This window comes from Ranitomeya variabilis, chromosome 4 (assembly GCF_051348905.1).
Source record: "Ranitomeya variabilis isolate aRanVar5 chromosome 4, aRanVar5.hap1, whole genome shotgun sequence".
NCBI classification, from domain to species: Eukaryota; Metazoa; Chordata; class Amphibia; order Anura; family Dendrobatidae; genus Ranitomeya; species Ranitomeya variabilis.
In genome coordinates this window covers 243,906,389-243,928,579 of record NC_135235.1, presented here as the reverse complement: position 1 = coordinate 243,928,579, position 22,191 = coordinate 243,906,389, and the positions used below count along the sequence as shown (strand labels likewise).

General features: G+C 43.2%; 1 protein-coding gene across 4 annotated transcripts in view; it reads right to left on the bottom strand.

Moving 5' to 3' along the window:
• LRRC4B (leucine rich repeat containing 4B) overlaps window positions 1-22,191 on the bottom strand; it is a 289,691-nt gene that overhangs the window by 46,914 nt on the left and 220,586 nt on the right. For all 4 annotated transcript variants that reach the window (XM_077249338.1, XM_077249339.1, XM_077249342.1 and 1 more), the window contains one exon: window positions 17,030-17,115. The gene's annotated coding sequence lies outside the window, so the exon portion shown is untranslated. The remainder of the gene's footprint in view (window positions 1-17,029; window positions 17,116-22,191) is intronic.

The following is a 22,191-nucleotide window of genomic DNA, read 5'->3' as shown; positions in this document are numbered from 1 at the left end:
GTAATTCCGGGATGCCGCACAAAAAGTCCCGCATGTTCGTGGCCTCGGGGTGATCCTCGACTCTGCCCTCTCTTTCAATATACATATCCAAGCCTCCTCCTGCCCACTACAACTCAAAAACAGTTCTAGGATCCGTACATTCCAAGAAACTGCAAAAATGTTTGTGCACGCCCTCATGATCTCCCACCTCCACTATTGCAACCTTCTACTGTCTGGCCTCCCCTCTAGTACTCTTACACCACTCCAATCTATCCTAAAGTCTGATGCCTGAGTAATCCAACTGTTGCTCGGTTATTCCCCGGCCTCTCCTCTCTCCTAGGCCCTTCACTGACTTCCAATTGCAGAGAGGCTACAGTTCAAAATCAAAACCCTATGACATGCAAAGCCTTCCACAACCTGTCTCCATACATCTGTAACATGGTCTCCCAATGTCCAACTGGGTCATGGCTTCCTCTACGCTAACCCAGCATGCCATCAGTGAGATGTACCGTCCCTGCCCACAAGCACTTGTCCACGTGTCCGTGGTTAGGTGCACTTTATAACAGCATTGTTGAGGGCCTGGGTAATGTTGTGGGACATGTCGTTGCTTGTGTAATGTCGTGACGGCAGACCGGGCAAAATTGTGGTTTCTGGGTAGCGAGTACCTTGTGATGGTCACGGCCATCAGGTTGCTAAAAGCTTAGGTCTCACACGGGCCTAAAATGCAACATTTTGAGCGCCTAAAATGTGTGAATTTAGTACTGTGGCGTTGCCTGTGTATTTCCACTTGCGTTCCAAGGACTGGGGTATGGACAACTGAACGGTGCGCTGGGACAAGGACGTGCTTGTTGATTGTGGTAGTTGAGTTTGTGTGCAACTGCAGATGCAGGGCATGAGGCATGTTTGGATGCAGCATGGACAGGGGATTGGCTTGCATGCGCAACATCGGAAGAAGCAGTGGCATCACCCGCACACATTGTTCATGGAAAGAAATTCCAATAAGCATTATTGGTGGTGCATATAAGTGCCTTAATATCCAATCAAAACCATGCACCACCCATGCATGGACAATAAGGACAACTGCCAACACATAGTACAGATAAGAAAAAACAATGCAGTCTTAGAATCCAATAAAAACCACTTTTATTAAGAGTAGATTAAAACACATAATGACAAAGAAAATAACACAACCAGACAAGCAGTGTGCGGTAGGGCTAGCAGATGTTACAAAAAGTGCCAAACGCAGAATACAAAACAACAGCCCAAGGGACGGTGGACCCCGCTGGTACTCCTGGTACAACTCACAGATTGATAGATCAGCTTCCTGGATGTGATGATTGGCAAAGATGAGGCAGGGGAGGTTTTTACTGATATTTTTCGTAAAGAAACATCTACCAATATGGTTTTACATGCCTCATCCTGTCACCCCCGGCACATGATCTCATCAATACCTGTTGGGCAGTTCCTCCGTTTGTGGCGGATATGCTCAACGGACTCGGATTTTGAGAAACGTGCCATTGAGTTATCGACACGGTTTATTGAACGGGGTTACAGTAGACGGTGTATTAAAAAAGCCTACCATAGGGCTAAGTATTCCAGCCAGAATAACTTACTTTACAAACCACGGGGTGAGGGTAGAAGTAATGGTGGTGACCAGCTTCGGTTCATTACAACGTTTAGTCCACAGGCTAGCACTCACCAAAGCCTGGCCGATTTTGCAAACCGATCCCACCATTAGTAAATTCCTCCCCAAGAGACCTCTTCTAACGTTCAGATGGGCCAAAAATTTAAGAGACCTTCTAACTAACAGCCACTATGTTGGGCAAGGTCCTAGAACATTCTTGGATGATATACCAGCGCCGGGGGACTCTGCCCCATGTGGACGCTGTATTGCATGCCCGAATGTTGACAGGTGTGGCACATTTTTTAATTCCAGTGGGTCCAAGGAGTACACTATCATGAAGCGCATTACATGCACTTCCAGATATGTAATCTATTACGCCACTTGTCCGTGTGGACTGATTTATATCGGTATGACCGCTAGACAATTCAAAGTGAGGATTAGGGAGCATGTGTTGGGTATTGAGGCGGCCGTGACCCAGAAAGACGCCTCTCTATTAAAAACTATTCCAAGACATTTCCATGCTTTTCATCATAGTAATAGTTCGTTGCTTAGGGTCCGTGGCATTGACATGTTGAATGTCAATATTCGTGGCGGGAATCTCTTTAAACGTCTAGGCCAATTAGAAACGCGATGGATGTGGTTGTTAAATACAATACATCCATCAGGCTTAAATGAGAATATAAGTTATGCCCCTTTTCTGTAGCCGTCTCACTGCTGTGCATCTTGTGCCTTGCCGCATCATACTGATTTTATTTGGTTTTAATTTTTTATTTTATTTCTTGCTATTTAGGATTCTTCCATTGGTATACTGTATGCTGGCTGTCTTATGTATTTGGCAAGACTTTGAAGGAGGAGATGTGGAGCCAGAGGTGGAAAGAAGCGTCGTTTGAACTATCCATTATTCTGTTATATGCAATACGGACTCAACATTTTGTGGACCCTCTTCATCATATACGTCTTACATTTGGCATGTATGTATATATATGCCCTGTGACCACAGTACTAATATTATACTTGCATTGTGTAGTTTGTCCACTAGGTGTCATATGTGACTTCACATTTTATAGAGAACGATCAATGTAATATTTTGGGTATGTGGGTTCATGCTATATTCGCATAAGAGTTGTAATCTGTTTCTCCACATTATTACACGCCGTTCTGTACCTTTTGCGCTGTTATACAGCCCTTGCAATTCGTTTGGCTCTTCTGTCACGTCGACCCTTGGCTTTGCCCTTTTTAAATATGGCCGCTTTACACACTATGCATAGCTGCGCATGCGCCGCCTTGTACCGGCCTGTCCCAGGTGCTGATCACGTACTTCTGGATCACGTGGGGCCCCACGTGTTTCCGGTCGTCAGCTGGTCAGACACACTGGGCGGGTGGAAGTCATTTATTACGGCGCAGCTTGTTACCAATGGTGGGACCATTATAAATAGTTTCTGTGTGCCCGGTTATTGCCATGCGCCCCCTGAGGAAGGTATAATTACCGAAACGCGCGTCGGGGTGGTTCGGTGTCCCTTACGCCGGTCCTGGGTACTACATCAGGTAATATGTAATTACATCTGCTTACATGCTTGCTGTTAAACTACTATTATATATACAGATGGGCTATAGAGATATGTGCTGGTGCCACTATATATATGTACTTTTCTATTGGCTCAGTGTCTAGTGTTTTTCAATATCTATGAGTTGTACCAGGAGTACCAGCGGGGTCCACCGTCCCTTGGGCTGTTGTTTTGTATGCTGCGTTTGGCACTTTTTGTAACATCTGCTAGCCCTACCGCACACTGCTTGTCTGGTTGTGTTATTTTCTTTGTCATTATGTGTTTTAATCTACTCTTAATAAAAGTGGTTTTTATTGGATTCTAAGACTGCATTGTTTTTTCTTATCTGTACATTGTTCATGGAGCCTTGTGTTCAACCCACAAAGTCGGGCGCTTTCCTGCCATGTGCCTGATCATGCTTGTGGTGGTTAGGATGGGAGTTTTGCTACCCCTGCTGATGCGGGCATGGCCAGTGGTGCAAATGGCCTTTTTGGGGTTATCGGCAGTCTTTAAAAAACAACCAGGCTGTTACGGGGACATTCAGTGTCTCCCTCTCCCACACCACCTCCTCACCTCGACCCCGGTCTTTTGATGTTCCCCAAGGCTCCGTTCTAGGACCCCTACTCTTCTCCATCTACACCTTCGGCCTTGGCCAGCTGATGTAATGGCACGGTTTGCAATCTCATCAGTACGCCAATGACAGGCGTATCTACCTATCTGTACCTGACATCACCTCCTTACCATCCAAGATCACATGTCTTCCCTCTAATTCATCCTTCTTTTGTGCTCGCTTTCAAAAAGTGGACATGGACCAAACAGAATACATCATCTTTCAACCATCTCAGGCTAAATAGACATGAGAGCTGTGTATGCATCATTCGGTACAACTTTAGTAAGAGGGAAAGTTTGCCCAAGATAAAATTATTTCCCAGACATTCCTGGCCTTTCTTGCAGCTGTGATCTTCATCTTCTTGGTGTGGATGTAGTAAATTTCAAAGTGTTCATCAATACCATGATCGTCCATATCTCGGAAAGAGGAAATCTGGTGTTTCCCAGAGTCGTGGTTATGTACATTCCTTTAACAGTGTTCATTACACTAGAAAAAATAATTGTTGACTGTGACACTTGGATATTATTGGTAAAATGTATGGGTGAAGATGAAGAAGCTTGTGCCATGGGTGTGTTTATAGTTATGGACGATGCACTGCTCTTTAAACTTTGTTTTTCACAAGCATCCATCAGTTTGTTTGGTTTTCCTACCACACTGATCTGCTTTCTCTAATTCAGCATCTCTCGAACATGTTGCACTTTGCCCTTTAGACAGACACGTGCATCTTTGGCAACATTTTTTTGACAGGAATTTTTTAGGCCGAGTCTAACACGCCCATCTATTACACAGATCTTCTGACGGGCATGAAACACATTATGGTAATTGGTGGTGGCTAAACTACTAATCATTGTAGGCTGTATCCTGGATCTCATACCTCCCATAGCCACCGCTGTTATTAATCATATACGTTCCTATTCCTGTCATCACCATGCCCCTTTTCCTGATCACTTTATCCAATGATTCGTCCGCCATATTTTTAGTAAAAAGCTGAACCTTCCCAGCAGCAACTATGTAGGAAACCAATTTACAGTTTTGCAAGGTGTTTATAAATTATGATGCCCGTTAACAAATTTTTTTTAAAAATTCACCCCCCATGAGGAAATGTTTCACAGCCTATGCACTTAGTCTATGGGCATTACAAGTGTAGGAGACCCGCTCCTTTACAATGGGAATAGGTTTTAATGAGGCCTTCCTCCACCTCTCATCATTCTCCACCACTACATCACCAGGCTTCACGTGTTCCGTGCTGCTAAAGACAGTCAATTTTTGGGCAAGGGTGTCTATGATCCCCATGAAATATTTTTTAAACATTTACCCCCCATGAGCAATTGCTTGTCAGGCCATGCACTCCAATACAAGTGTCAGACACCACACCACTACATTGGGCCTACTTCTTAACCTGTCTCCTGCAATGTCTCCTTTAACTGCCACTAGATCACCAGGGTTGACGTGCTCTGTACTCTTATAGGCCACTGAATTTTGGGCTAGGGGGCTGTGATGGCACTATTTTAATAATTCCAAAAAGGACACCAGATTGGGGAATTGGGCATTACATTACATTGGGCCTACTTCTTAAAATCTGTCTCCTGCTATGTGTCCTTTAACTGCCACTAGATCACCAGGGTGAATGTGCTCTGTACTGTTATAGGCCAGTGAATTATGGACAAGGGGCCTGCGATGGCACTAGTATATTTTTAAAAAAGGTACCCCACATTTGTGAAAACCCATCCTTGTTGGCAAAGACTTCATAACAATTGTGTACCTTAAAGAGCTCCCTTGAAAAGCTCCTTTTTGTGTTGCTGGGTTGCTCACAATACACTTCATATAAATTTGATAAAGCAATGCTGTTAGTTTGGCTCAGTAGTTCATTTAAAAATATTTCTTTGTCGACTACATTAGTTTCTCTCCTCGAGAGCCATAACTTTGGCTGCCTCAAATGTACAAATGGCAAATATACAATGGCGATTTGTAACCAAGATTGAAATACTGTATACCGAATGCATTCAGACAATCACATAGCTACATTTCTTGTAAAACATTTACAGATGTGACAGAAAATGCTCATAGTGACACAATCTTGATAAATGTTTGTTTATTCACTTCACAAACAGTTCTAAGCCTCTATCTGTTTGCTTTTTGTCATTGTAAAACATTAAGGTTTACTGAAACTATGCCGGTGGTGGTTTGATCTAAATCCTTGTGGCTTTTATTTTCTAGGGGTTTATCTATCTTGGTGTTGCTTCTCTGATATTCCAGACGGATGATGTTTAAAAGCCTCTTGGTGATGATCTAACTATACTGTATGTAGTTAATCTTCATATATACGTAATCACTATATTTATTTATTTAATCCTTATATGTACTTATTAACCTTTGTATGTTAACATATACAAAAGTGTACGCACTGACACTATTCAATCATATTATTCCTTGAATTTTGTTGTTAGCAATAAAATTGCATTGTATTGCGTTGTATTGCATGTATTTGCCTTTTTTAAAGCCGTATCTGAACCTTAGTGTTAAAAACATGGCAAATAAAATTGCCAAATTCTCCTCTTAATTGTGCAAAGAGGGAACCATCATACCATTAAAAAATACGAGTGAATTTTCCTGGGCCCATCCAGTATGTGGGTTCCAAGGCCTAATGGGGTGCATATGACTATGCAGCAGGGCTGGCCTTGCTGCCAATGTGTAAAGCAAAGGAGTACGAGAGTACAAAATGCATATTGTGAAGTGGATTTTCATGGGCCCATCCAGCATGTGGGTTCCAAGGCCTAATGGGGTGCATATGACTATGCAGCAGGGCTCGCCTTCCTGCCAATGTATAAAACAAAGGAGTATGGAGCACAAAATGCATATTGGGAAGTGGATTTTCATGGGCCCATCCGGTTCAAAGGCTTATTGGGGAGCATATGAATTGGTAGCAGGGCAGGCCTTGAATTCAATGCAACACTTTTTCAGGAGTCCCCCCTGGACATCTTATGACAGGGGTATTGTGGTGCGTCGTAATTCTTGGCAGCCCATCCACTCACAGCATAGGCTACAACAGCTTAGGAGACCCACTGTTTCATAATGGCCCTTTAAGAAGATTAATGCCGCCTGATGCACCAGTAAAAATAGGCTCTGTGACTTTAAGAATCCCTCCTTCGTAAATGAAACAAGATGGGTCTGCTTATGTGTCACACACCACATGGCCAGCTAGGGGTGTTACATGTTACAATGACATTTCCCAGTGAATGCATTTGTAGTGGTTGAAAGCAATGTTAAAGTTGAAAAACGCTTCAAAAATGCTGCGTCTGAACTAAGCCTAAGTGGGAGAGGAAATTTTCGGTCTGGGGTTAAATATTTGGCCTTACAGGCAAGTCATTAACCTGCAAAGGATGTACCTTGACGAATTTCCAAGCAAAACCAGTTTTGGTTTCGTTTTCATGTGTTTCTTGTGGCACCGGGAAAAATGGCATGAATCTCGGAGAAAACTGATTAAGGCTGTGAACTAGGAGTTAGGAATACTTCCAGGGGCGATCCCCATGATGCCCTGTGTCATTTGAGCAGTGTTTCCATCATTTTCAGAAGTTTTTAGACCTTAAATTGACCCCCGGGGAGATCGCGGTAAAAATACTCGGGTCTCCCATAGACTTACATTTGGCTCGTTGTTCTGGCCAAGTACCCGAGTATTACAATCTGCTCGACCCGAGCATCCGAGCATTTTAGTGCTCACTCATCACTACTCCTCTCCACATGATCACATCACTCTCCTCTCCACATGATCACATCACTCTCCTCTCCACATGATCACATCACTCTCCTTTCCACATGATCACATCACTCTCCTTTCCACATGATCACATCACTCTCCTTTCCACATGATCACATCACTCTCCTCTCCACATGATCACATCACTCTCCTTTCCACATGATCAATCATTCTCCTCTCCACATGATCACATCACTCTCCTCTCTACATGATCACATCATTCTCCTCTCCACATGATCACATCACTCTCCTCTCTACATGATCACATCATTCTCCTCTCCACATGATCACATCACTCTCCTCTCTACATGATCACATCATTCTCCTCTCCACATGATCACATCACTCTCCTCTCCACATGATCACATCACTCCTCTCCACATGATCACATCGCTCTTCTCCACATGATCACATCTGTAAGGTTGCACTTACTGAGTGTATTGGGGGATACTCGCTTGGCACGGGATTAACGTAGTCAGGCACGATTTTTAGCTTAAACACAGTCTATACGGTTTATTAAAGTGTCATAAACCGGGTTATGCACAGTTCATTATATACATTTCATGAAACACAACAGGCACCAACTGGTGATATTAACTTGCTGCTTTATCTTAAACACTTCATTTTACTGCTTTGACTCACGGACACTAAACATGCTGGACCTCTCACTTCATCCAGTTCCCATGGGTGTCTGTACGCCATACAGTTCACCAATGTCTCAAGTCACATACAGCGCATATGACACTGGGTCGCGGACTCTAAACACGCCGAACCTCACTCCGTTCAGTTGCCGTGGGAGACCACACAGTTCATAGAACATTACAAGCACCAACAGTCTGTATAGGTACCTGACGGGAGCTCCTGCTCCACCTGCTGACTCCTTGTCAGTCCACTCTTCCTGGGGAAACTGCCTTTACGGGGTTCACCAACTTGCCTGGCCGGCACACAACAGTCAGTCCAGAGCCACCGAAGGACGATAGCTTCCTCAACACAGACCATCCAGAATCACAGTCTTACTGTGTGCTATTCAGGACGTCCATCCCACAGGGGACCGTCCAACACACTGGCATGTGCTCTTCAGGATTCCTACTCCCAGGAAATCCAACACAGGTTGTGCTATTCAGGAAGCCTACTCCCAGGTCTTTCAACACAGGTTGCCCAGTGTGCTATTCAGGACGTCCATCCCACATGGGACCGTCCAACACACTGGCATCTGCTCCTCTGGATTCCTACTCCCAGGAAATCCAACACAGGAACGGCACGTGTGACCTGTCCAGGTGCTATTCAGGACCTCGTCCAACACCCCAGGCATATGACCTGTCCAGCTGCTATTCAGGACCTCGGTCCAACACCTCAGGCATGTTACCTGTCCGGGTGCTATTCAGGACCGTGGTCCAACACCCCAGGCATATGACCTGTCCAGGTGCTATTCAGGACCTTGGTCTAACACCCCAGGCATGTGACCTGTCCGGGTGCTATTCAGGACCTTGGTCCAACACCCCAGGCATATGACCTGTCCAGGTGCTATTCAGGACATCAGTCCAACACCCCAGGCCACCAGGTCTGAAGCCTCACTATGTGCTATTCAGGACTCCTACTCCCAGGAAATCCAACAGCGGCTTCCAGGACCTTGCACCATTAGCATGTGCTCTTCAGGACTCCTACTCCCAGGAAATCCAACACATACTTCACCACTCAGGTCCAAACACTGGAACCACACAGGAACCACACAGGAACATGTGACCTAAACCCTGGTCACATTATATACCCTTAACCACTCCCACAGGTGGGAGTGTAGATGTGTGGCTAGTTTGTCCCGCCCATCTCACACAACTAGCCTAGTAAGTCTCCCTTACAACTACACCATACATATACACACTCTTGAGGGACTACAGGTCCCAGAACAACAACATTGCATCAGACTTACCACGCAGACTCCCTCTGCGACACATATCGGCCACTCATAATTCTGCCAATCACAGTTTCACCACCATCATAACAACAGATGTCTCAATGCACATCCCAAGGAGCACACACAGTGCCCCCTAGCTGCCACAGTGGTCACTGCATCACACATCGCTCTTCTCCACATGATCACATCACTCTCCTCTCCACATGATCACATTGCTATCCTCTCCACATGATCACATCACTCTCCTCTCTATATGATCACATCATTCTCCTCTCCACATAATCACATCACTCTCCTCTCTATATGATCACATCGCTCTCCTCTCCACATGATCCCATCACTCTCCTCTCCACATGATCACATTACTTCTCTCCACATGATCACATCGCTCTTCTCCACATGATCACATCATTCTCTCCACATGATCACATCGCTCTTCTCCACATGATCACATCATTCTCCTCTCCACATGATCACATCATTCTACTCTCTACATGATCACATCACTCTCCTCTCTACATGATCACATCACTCTCCTCTCCACATGATCACATCATTCTCCTTTCCACATGATCACATCATTCTCCTTTCCACATGATCACATCATTCTCCTCTCCACATGATCACATCACTCTCCTTTCCACATGATCACATCACTCTCCTCTCCACATGATCACATTATTCTCCTCTCTATATGATCACATCATTCTCCTCTCCACATGATCACATCACTCTCCTCTTTACATGATCACATCACTCTCCTCTCTACATGATCACATCATTCTCCTCTCCACATGATCACCTCATTCTCCTTTCCACATGATCACATCATTCTCCTCTCCACATGATCACATCACTCTCCTTTCCACATGATCACATCACTCTCCTCTCCACATGATCACATCATTCTCCTCTCCACATGATCACATCATTCTCCTCTCCACATGATCACATCATTCTCCTCTCCACATGATCACATCATTCTCCTCTCCACATGATCACATCATTCTCCTCTCCACATGATCACATCATTCTCCTCTCCACATGATCACATCATTCTCCTCTCCACATGATCACATCATTCTCCTTTCCACATGATCACATCATTCTCCTCTCTATATGATTACATCATTCTCCTCTCCACATGATCACATCATTCTCCTTTCCACATGATCACATCACTCTCCTCTCTACATGATCACATCTCTTTTCTCTCCACAATCACATAACGTTCCTCCGCATGGTTATTTTGCTGTCTTTCTGACAATCACATCGCTTTCCTCTCCATGATCAGTTCGCTCTATCCTCCAAAGTAATTTTACTTTCCACTCACTCCAAGATCATATCATGAACACATTGCTCTAATCTACATAGCGACTTCATTCTCCTCTCCACGATCACTTTGCTCTCATCCAGGAATACTGGTATCATTTCAAAATTGCTTGCCTTTCTATTAGGCCGGGGACACACTTAACGTATAAAAAAACGGTCCGTTTTTCACGGCCGAGAATCGCACAAATGTTTCAAAAACAGTGATCCGTGTGCAGTGCGAGGATGCGATTTCCTCGCATCAAATGATCCGTGTGACATCCGTATGGCATCCGTATATATATATATGTCATTGAGACACATATATATATATTCTGTATTTATATTTCATTCAGCGCGATATCTGTGAAAAGCCGGTAATTCAATTGCCGGCTTTTCATTTCTCCTGCACAAACCCGACAGGATATGAGACATGGTTTACATACAGTAAACCATCTCATATCCCCCTTTTTTTTGCATATTCCACACTACTAATGTTAGTAGTGTGTATGTGCAAAATTTGGCCGCTGTAGCTGCTAAAATAAAGGGTTAAATGGCAGAAAAAATTGGCGTGGGCTCCCGCGCAATTTTCTCCGCCAGAGTGGTAAAGCCAGTGACTGAGGGCAGATATTAATAGCCAGGAGAGGGTCCATGGTTATTGGCCCCCCGTGGCTAAAAACATCTGCCCCCAGCCACCCCAGAAAAGGCACATCTGGAAGATGCGCCTATTCTGGCACTTGGCCACTCTCTTCCCACTCCCGTGTAGTGGTGGGATATGGGGTAATGAAGGGTTAATGCCACCTTGCTATTGTAAGGTGACATTAAGCCAGATTAATAATGGAGAGGTGTCAATTATGTCACCTATCCATTATTAATCCAATTGTTTGAAAGGGTTAAAAAACACACACACACATGATTTAAAAGTATTTTAATGAAATAAACACAGCGGTTGTTTTAATAATTTATTGCTATAAATTGTGTTCTATAGAACACCGCTGCGTATTTCTCGCAATGCACACGCATGGTCCGTGTGTAATCCGATTTTTTCTCGCACCCATAGACTTGCATTGGCGAGTCTCGGCCGAGATACGCTGACAATCGCAGCCTGCTGCGAGTTCCCTCGGATCCGAAATACGGTGGAGAAAATATCGGATGATGGGAGCTGAACCATAGATTAACATTGGGCCGAGTGCTATGCGATTTTTTATCGCATAGCACTCGTCCGTATTACGGTCTAGTGTGACCCCGGCCTTAGGGTACGCTCCCAATGCCATATATTCTCTTGTGTGAGAGAATCAGGACGATTATGTCTTGCATCAGAGAATCACAACACACGTACAGAGAACATGGAGAATTTAATATCTCTTTCTTCTCTACGGTCTCTGTGCATGTACATCGGATTGCACTCAGTTGTCATCTGAGTGCAGTCCGATGTTTCATATGTACCCACAGACTTGTATGGGTGCATGTGATTCGATCATCGAAGGCACTCCCAGCATGCTGTGATTGCATTCTCATGCCAGATTTGCAGTGCCCCATAGCATAACAACAGGCCAAGTGCTACCTGCTAAAACATTGCATGGCACTCATCCATGTGAGTGAGCCCTTTAATCAATTTTAATCCCTTTACCCCCAAGGGTTGTTTGCACGTTAATGACCAGGCCAATTTTTACAATTCTGACCACTGTCCCTTTATGAGGTTATAACTCTGGAATGCTTCAACGGATCCCGGTGATTCTGACATTGTTTTCTCGTGACATATTGTACTTCATGATAGTGGTAACATTTCTTTGATATTACCTGCGTTTATTTGTGAAAAAAAATGGAAATTTGGCAAAAATTTTGAAAATTTCGCAATTTTCCAACTTCGAATTTTTATACAATTAAATCACAGAGATATGTCACACAAAATACTTAATAAGTAACATTTCCACATATCTACTTTACATCAGCACAATTTTGGAACCCAAATTTTTGTTAGGGAGTTATAAGGGTTAAAAGTTGACCAGCAATTTCTCATTTTTACAACACCATTTTTTTTTAGGGACCAAATCTCATTTGAAGTCATTTTGAGGGGTCTATATGATGGAAAATACCCAAGTGTGACACCATTCTAAAAACTGCACCCCTCAAGGTGCTCAAAACCACATTCAATAAGTTTATTAACCCTTCAGGTGTTTCACAGGAATTTTTGGAATGTTTAAATAAAAATGAACATTTAACTTTTTTACACAAAAAATTTACTTCAGCTCCAATTTGTTTTATTTTACAAAGGGTAACAGGAGAAAATGGACCCCAAAAGTTGTTGTACAATTTGTCCTGAGTACGCCGATACCCCATATGTGGGGGTAAACCACTGTTTGGGCGCATGGCAGAGCTCGGAAGGGAAGGAGCGCCATTTGACTTTTCAACGCAAAATTGACTGGAATTGAGATGGGATGCCATGTTGCGTTTGGAGAGCCACTGATGTGCCTAAACATTGAAACCCCCAACAAGTGACACCATTTTGGAAAGTAGACCCCCTAAGGAACTCATCTAGATGTGTTGTGAGAGCTTTGAACCCCCAAGTGTTTCACTACAGTTTATAACGCAGAGCCGTGAAAATAAAAATTCTTTTATTCTCCACAAAAATTATTTTTTAGCCCCCAGTTTTGTATTTTTCTAAGGGAAACAGTGGAAATTGAACCCCAAAAGTTGTTGTCAAATTTGTCCTGAGTATGCTGATACCCAATATGTGGCGGGGGAACCACCGTTTGGGTGCATGGCAGAGCTCAGAAGGGAAGGAGCGCCATTTGGAATGCAGACTTAGATGGATTGGTCTGCAGGCGTCACGTTGCATTTGCAGAGTCCCTAATGTACCTAAACCATAGAAACCCCCCACAAGTAACCCCATATTGGAAACTAGACCCCCAAGGAACTTATCTAGATGTGTTGTGAGAACTTTGAACCCCCAAGTGTTTCACTACAGTTTATAACGCAGAGCCGTGAAAATAAAAAATATTTTTTTTTAACACAAAAATTATTTTTTAGCCCTCAGTTTTGTATTTTCCCAAGAGTAACAGGAGAAATTGGACCCCAAAAGTTGTTGTCCAATGTGTCCTGAGTACGCTGATACCCCATATGTTGGGGTAAACCCTTGTTTGTTCGCACGGGAGAGCTTGGAAGGTAAGGAGCACTGTTTTACTTTTTCATCGCAGAATTGACTGGAATTGAGATCGGACGCAATGTAGCATTTGGAGAGCCCCTGATGTGCCTAAACAGTGGAAACCCCCCAATTATAACTGAAACCCTAATCCAAACACACCCCTAACTCTAATCTCACCTGTAACCCTAACCACACCCCTAACCCTGACACACCCCTAACCCTAATCCCAACCCTATTCCCAACTGTAAATGTAATCCTAACCCTAACTTTAGCCCCAACCCTAACTTTAGCCCTAGCCCTAACCCTAACCCTAGCCCTAGCCCTAACCCTAGCCCTAACCCTAATGGGAAAATGGAAATAAATACATTTTTTTAATTTTTTTAATTTTCGTAACTAAGGGGGTGATGAAGGGGTGATCTGATTTACTATTTATAGCTGGTTTTCTAGCGGATTTTAGGATTGGCAGCCGTCACACACTAAAAGACGCTTTTTATTGCAAAAAAATTTTTTTGCGTTACCACATTTTGAGTGCTATAATTTTTCCATATTTTGGTCCACAGAGTCATGTGGGGTCTTGTTTTTTGCGGGACGAGTTGACGTTTTTATTGGTAATATTTTCGGGCACGTGACATTTTTTGATTGCTTTTTATTCCAATTTTTGAGAGGCAGAATGACCAAAAACCAGCTATTCATGAATTTCTTTGGGGGGGGGGGGGGGCGCTTATACCGTCCCGCGTTTGGTAAAATGGATAAAGCAGTTTTATACTTTGGGTTGGTATGATTACAGCGATACCTTATTTATATCATTTTTTTATGTTTTGGCGCTTTTATACGATAAAAACTATTTTATAGAGAAAATAATTATTTTTGCATCGCTTTATTCTGAGGACTATAACTTTTATATTTTTTCGCTGATGATGCTGTATGGTGGCTCGTTTTTTGCGGGACAAGATGACGTTTTCAGAGGTACCATGGTTATTTATATCCATCTTTTTGATCGCATGTTATTCCACTTTTTGTTTGGCGGTCCCTGCAGGACCCGGATGCAGCCATGTGGCCATTTTGGATCCGGGGCTTGCAGGGAGGAGATGCTCGGTACAAGGTGAGCACATCGCCTTGTACCGATCGTCGCAGGGAGCCCCCTCCCTGCGCGATGCTTCCCTTTACCGCCGGAACACTGCGATCATGTTTGATCGCAGTGTGCCGGGGGTTAATGTGGCGGGGGCAGTCCGTGACCACTCCTGGCACATAGTGCCGGATGTCAGCTGCGATAGCTGACACCCGGCCGCGCTCCCCCCGTGAGCGCGGCCGATCGCGCTGGACGTAATATTCCGTCCTTGGGAAGTAGGGCCCACCCCACATGGACGGAATAGTACGTCCAATGACAGAAAGGGGTTAATGTATGTTGCTATAACTATAATTGGAACAATCTATCAAGTTCTTATATTAATATTGAAGCGTGGATTAAATGGTGCAAAAAGCTGTTTATTAACCTTTATATGACTTGTCTAGGTCTGAGACCATCCAACTCTCTCTCTCCTGCAAAGAGGTAATTAAAATTGGAATCTGATGGAAGCAAATCACCAGCTTGCCTAAGAATGTGGAGGGTAACAGATTTATGGTCCTTGTCTGCATGTGTGGACCACTTTTTTTGCTGTCTGAAACACTAATTATATACAGCACTATTTTGCATTTAAAAACCCCCACCTATTTGGCAGTGTGTAATTTCCGTGACAGGACTCCTATATGTGCGTGCTCCAAGTTAGCCCATTTTAGGCCTTTTTTACACAGTATTTGCTGTCTGTTACCCTAGTTGGGTACTATTTTAGTTTAAAAAAGTAAAAAATGCAGGCCACATATCGAACAGTGTGGTATCTCGTTAAAAATACTTCTCTTTCAAGTTGTTATGGCTGCTTCATGACTGTGTTAAATGCTCCAACTACTACTACCACCATCCTTATCTTCTGCCTATAGGCAGTCACTGCGCACATAGAAAGTCTGAGGAGTAGAGTGTGAACGCTTTTGCGGTGATGTACTCTTTCTCTGTATTATAAAGGCGTTTTCTCCTGTCAATAAAAGCGGTACTGCCATAAAGCGAGGAGACATGTGCCCAATGACCACCAGAGAGCGAGGCACCGTGCGTTCCATGAACGTGAGTACAGCGCATGCGTCTCACAACTGCAAACAGACTGACTGAACTTCTTTGTTCCATTCAAATTTTTATGAATATTGACATTTTTAACAGCATAGATATGATACATATGAGAGTCGTGTTGTCAGAGTCTTGACGAAATGGTGAATGAAACGCATTGTGTTACGTCACAGGGCAGTGACCATAACACATTCAAATTAAATATCGACGGATACATAGATGGATGATGCTATCCATGCCATGATTCCTATCTATATAAAGGTAAGATTGCGACTGGAAATATGACAGTAATATCTCCCGCCTGGGACCTCCAGGGGTGAAGACATAGTAAAATTTGTGAATCCCCTAATTTTTTAAGACTCCGGCACATTCCATGGTTTTCAGAAGACCAGCCCTGTTGCGAGTCACTGAAAGGGAGTTCTATGGGCTTGTGTTAGTAAAAGCAAATGCCAAATTATAATCTTTCTCAGTCCTGGGAGATGCAGTTTAACCCTAACCCCTTCATAACAGCCAGATCAAACCCTGCGATGTCAAGTTTAGTACATTTCTTCTGTTTATCATTTTTATTTTAATTAATTGTATATACTGTATTGTTGTGTCCATTTTGTAACCTCTGTGTATATTATTATAAACACTGCCTACTCTTTGGATTCAAAATATAAAATGTAATAGCTTTGTTCCTCTTGCTCTTTAAACTGCACCCCTGACACAGTATGCTACTTGTCAGGTGTCCAATCGGCCTGTAAAAATGACTGGTAGTGGCAGCAGGTAGTTTTTATTTGTTATATATAGACTCCATGTATTGGAATCGAAGGCGTATATACTATAGGCTCACTGCGAGTCCCCCAATAACCGGCCTCGCAAGGAAAACAGACGTGGCCTCGTACATCACTCGTCAATTGTGTTATTGTCCTGATGACTGGAGGCGACGGTGCTGCTCCCTGACATATTGGTGTACTTACTGACATATGTGTTAGTGATGAGCAATCATAGTGACTTACCTTGTATTTCTGGGGTTCTCTGGTTCTTCATCCCTCTCAATATTCAATGTACATGACAGTTCTGGAAGCTTGGTATTATCAAACTCCTAAGGAAAATCCAAATACATGATTTATTTATATTTTCTACATTTTTAAAAATAAAAAATTTTCATTTTTCAAGATATCTTCATTCTCTGGCAATGAAAGGACGAATAAATTTGAGGGGCAGCAGTGCTGTAATGGCAAATAGCAGAAGAGAAACTTGTCAATGAGGGGACATGGCGTTCACCAACAGAATCAAAGATGGAGAACACAGTTCATATGCAGAAATGTTAGTCTACAAAAATAGGACGCGCCGCAGCATCTGGACACTGGGCAGAAACATTCGGCTGGATTTGTGCTTCAGGATTTATTTGAAATCTGAACCAGAATTATGGAAGCTTAGTCTCTCAACTACATGAAAAAGCTGCAACTTTTTAATAAACGTTGTGATTAGATTCCACCCATTACAATCAAAGCTCCATTGTTGTCATTGAGGGCAAATTTTTGTAATTCATTCATCCATGTAGGCCATCAATACCAGATCATTGGAAACCCAACTGTCGGCATCTGGATGATCAGTTGTTTGAAGACATCACAACACCATTGTGTGCAATGGGAATTTGTCAGCAGCTTATTGCTATGTAATCCGAGGCCAGTAGGAGATCGCGGCTGAAATCCACACTTCAGGGATGTGTTACTTGGCATAGTGGATGTTGTGGTGTAATAACTATGAAGGATTTAAGAGACTAGAATTGCTGGACTAGTCCAGCAACTAAGCACCTCACTGTCTATGGACGCTGTACACGGAGAGCATTTCTCAGCTCTGCTACACTGTAAATCTAGAAGCGCACAGCTGCTTTTTGCCTAGATGGCGCTGCTCTCAGTTGGGGTAGCAGAAACCTGCTGACAGATTCCCTTTAATAGGCAGTGGGCACCTCCCTGTAGGGGTCACATCCAGTAGCACAACTCCAGTATCACAACTCCAAGCATTTACATTAACATGACTTATCTGCAAGGTACTTCAGTAGGAGGCATGTACACGCTGAGCATGAGGCACCACACACCCTGCCAGCAGATACATGGGGGTGCTGAGGAGTGCTGCATCAGCTGAATATGTAGAGTGGAGGTGTTAAACACACTCCCCCTTGGAGATACGTGAAATGATGTAATGCATTATGGTGTTTGGAAAGTTTAATGGTTTGTATAGTTAACGATAGGGTTGTGTTCTGCCCAGTACTAGGTAGCTAACAGGAAAAGACAGGGTTAATAATTGGGAACTAGCGCAGAATGGGAGAGGCTAAGTTGGAAGACAGTGGTGAGTTCTCTGTCAGAATGTCAGATAGAAATGCGCCTGCAGTAGTAACAGACCTCAGGTCTGGTGGAGTAGCAGAATCACATGTAGTGGATGCTTTTGTAGCAAGAGGGATGACAGAGGTAGGTAGCAAGCTCCTACGAGAGAAGCGACAGCGAGAAGGAAGTGAGTAGTGTCCAGAGTTGGCCCAGTGCAAAAGAAAGAAAAGGAAGAAGTATGGAGGGATGGGGCAAGGACCCTACTGGGACGGGACGGAGTTGTTTGCTAGCCTGATGAGACAGAGAAGGAAGGATAAGCGAGAGGAAGAGGAAATGCTTTGCGTGATAGTCCAGAGGCATCAATAAAGTGGAAAGCTTAGGGGTGGTCATATTGACATAGAAAACTTCCCTAAGGGTACACGGAACTGCGGTTGGAAGTATAGCATTCTTGCTTGACTATAGTGGGGATGAGGAGACTCACAGAATGGTGTGCTAGGCTGAGACAGAGGAGCTAAGCGAAGTTGAGAGGGAGAGTGTCTCAAGGAAAGAGAAGGGAAAATGCAAGATGATGTTCCATGTCAAAACCAAAGTGTCCAAGAAGATGAATTTCTATGATCTGCCATACATATTTCCTCATAACTTATTCTTCCATAAAAATACATTAATTAATGAGCTATGGTCTCCCTCACTGAACATGGTTACATCTGGTCTTGGCCGGCTGAATACAACGGCACCATGCAGTCTGTAAGAGCATATGCACAATCAGCCAGGTTCCCAATTTTCACCTATGGTGCAAGGCATGGACAACGAGTACCTCGCCCATGGCTGCTGCCACACACAATGTTATATAGATAACAACCACAAGAAATTGAAGTATAAACAAGCTCATAAAAGATGTTAATTTAATCAAAAAAGTAAGTTTATTAAATGAAATACAAAAACATACAGAACAAATTCATGAAACATATAAAGAGAATAATCCGCTACAGAGTGCTTAGAATATTGGGTGCAGGTGCACCAAAAGAACACGCTACGTGTCACAGCATGGAGAGGGAAAGAAAAGAAGGGGATAAGGTCACATGATTACCACAACTGGGTCAAAACTAATTTTAGTCCATATGACAATTTCAATCACTAGAGTGAACCACCACTGCACTAGCGCTAATCATAAGCCAGCATAGCAATACAGTGATCACATTTCCCAAATGCAGGAGGAACACTACGTCTCAGGTTTCTTACCCTTCTCCCTCTCCATGGTGCAGACACACGCCCCTACGCGCGTTTCGCCCACCGCTTCGTCTGGAGGCTAGCACGGTCTACACAATGTTATATAGAATCATGGTCAAAAGTGTTGGCACCCTTGAAATTATTCCAGAAAATGAAGTATTTCTCCTAGAAAACTTTTGCAAAATTGGACATACCATAATTTCACACAAAACCCCCAAAATGGGCAGTACAAAATTGTTGGCACCTTTTCAAAACTGTAAGTAAACAACTTTGTTTCAAGCAAGTGATGCTCTTTCTAACTCAAATGTAGCAAGTAGCAGGTGTGGGCAATCTGAAAATCACACCTGAAACTAGATTAAAAGGGAAGAAGTTGACTCAACCTTGGCATTGTGTCTGTGTGCCGCACTAAGAATGGAGAACATATATAGAAGAGAACTGTCTGAGGACTTGAGAACCAAAGTTGAACAATAGTTGAACAATATCAAGAATCTCAAGACTACAAGTCCATCTCCAGAGATCTTGATGTTCCTTTGTCGACAGAGTGCAATATAATCACAAAGTTTACAATCCATGGCTCGATAGCTAATCCCCCGGCAAGTGGAAGGCGGAGAAAAATTGATGAATAGAGAAATGTATAATAATTAAGATGGTGGATAAGCAGCCCCAATCAAGTTCCAAAGAAATTCAAGCTGTCCTGCAGGCTCAGGGTGCATCAGTGTCAGTGTGAACTATCTGTCGACGTTTGAATGAAATTATATGCTATAGCAGGATACCAAGGAGGACCCCACTGCTGAAACAGAGACATAAAAAAGCTTTTCTAAAATGTATATGAGTAAGCCAAAATCCTTCTGGGAAAGCATCTTGTGTACAGAAGAGACCAAGGCAGAGCTTCTTGGTAAAGCATATCATTCTACTGTTTACCAAAATCAGAATGACGCCTACAAAGAAAATATTTGCTGCATCTGGCACGGCGTGCCTTGACTGTGTGCGAGGTATCTCAAAATCTGAAGATTATCATTGGATTTTGGATCGCAATGTAGCGGCAGAGTGTCAGAAAATGTAATGTAGTGTCAGAAATCTGGGTTTGCATCCCAGGTCATAAGTCTTTCAGCAGTAAAATGTAAATTGTTCTTTTATTCTATAAACTACTGACAACACGTCTCCGACGTTCCAAGCAATACATTTTGTATTTATTTTATGAAAATGAGAAATGGTCAAAATAACAAAAAAAAACTGTCGAATAATGCAAAAAAAACAAGTTCAAAATAATTTAGAAACAACTATACTAATGTTTTACCTCAGGAACAGTTCAGAAATCAATATTTTGGGGAATAACCATGATTATTAATCCCAGCTTTCCTGTCTCTTGGCAGCTTTCCACCACTCTATCACACTGCTCCTGGGTGACCTTGTGCCATTCCTGGTACAAAAATGTCAGCAGTTCTTCTTTGTTTGATGGCTTGTGACTATCCATCTTCCTCTTGATTAGATTCCAGAGATTTTCAATGGGGTTCAGGTCTGGAGATTGGGCTGGCCATGACAGAGATGTGATGTGGTGGTCCTTCATCCACACCTTGATTGACCTAGCTGTGTGGCATGGCGCATTGTCCTGCTGGAAAAACCAGTCCTCAGAATTGGGGAACATTGCCTGAGCAGAACGAATCAACTGTTTTTCCAGGATAAACTTGTATGTGACTTGATTCGTAAGTCCTTCGCAAAGAACAACCTGCCCTATTCCAGCCTTGCTGAAGCCTCCCCAGATCATCACCGATCCTCCACCAAATTTCACAGTGGGTGCAAGACATTGTGGCTTGTACGCCTCTCCAGGACTCCTTCTAACCATTAGACAACCAGGTTTTGATCTGGGGATGCTTCAGCAAGGCTGGAATTGGGCAAGTTGTTCTTTGTGAAGGACGTATGAATTAAGCCGCATACAAGGTTATCCTGAAAAAACAATATTTTACTCAAAAAAGGTAGGCAGTGTTTACAAAAGGGTAAAAGGATATAATAAAAGAAGACAAGTATCATATGTACAAACAATTACAAATAAAAAGGGATTAACGGTGAAAATCAACTTATGGTTCGTTCATGTCATTCAATGGTATGCTGTGTGGTGGCGGGGGAGGGAACCTTCCCCACTTATTTTCAGGTCAGATTGCACAGCCTGTCTTAGCTGAATCCCCTGGCAAAAGACTCTACCTTGTCTGGGCCTCTGAGTTTTATACCTTTGCCCAAAACTAAGGGTCTCCCCCCTGGATAACCTCATAGGGTGGGCAGAGCTATGGAATGCACTCCTCTCTCTTGAGTATCTGAAAAACCATCATCCTGCATATCTTGGCGTATAACCTCGTAGAAAGATGACACCTGTGTCATTATGCTCAGCGTGACCAAGGGATTCCTTTAAGTATAGACATGGGGTAGCTGGGTGACCCAGTTAAGTAGTAATCTGTTTCTCAATTGTGCTGGTTCTGGAACCTAGAAAACTCACTGGCTGATAGTTCTACCGAAGCACATGTCAAAAATGTATTTGTCCCACTTCTATCATCAATCGGTGCTATGATATTTACATTTGCAAGGACAAAGAAACCTTGGTTTTTCCATGTGCTTCTACTTGTACTTTCAGT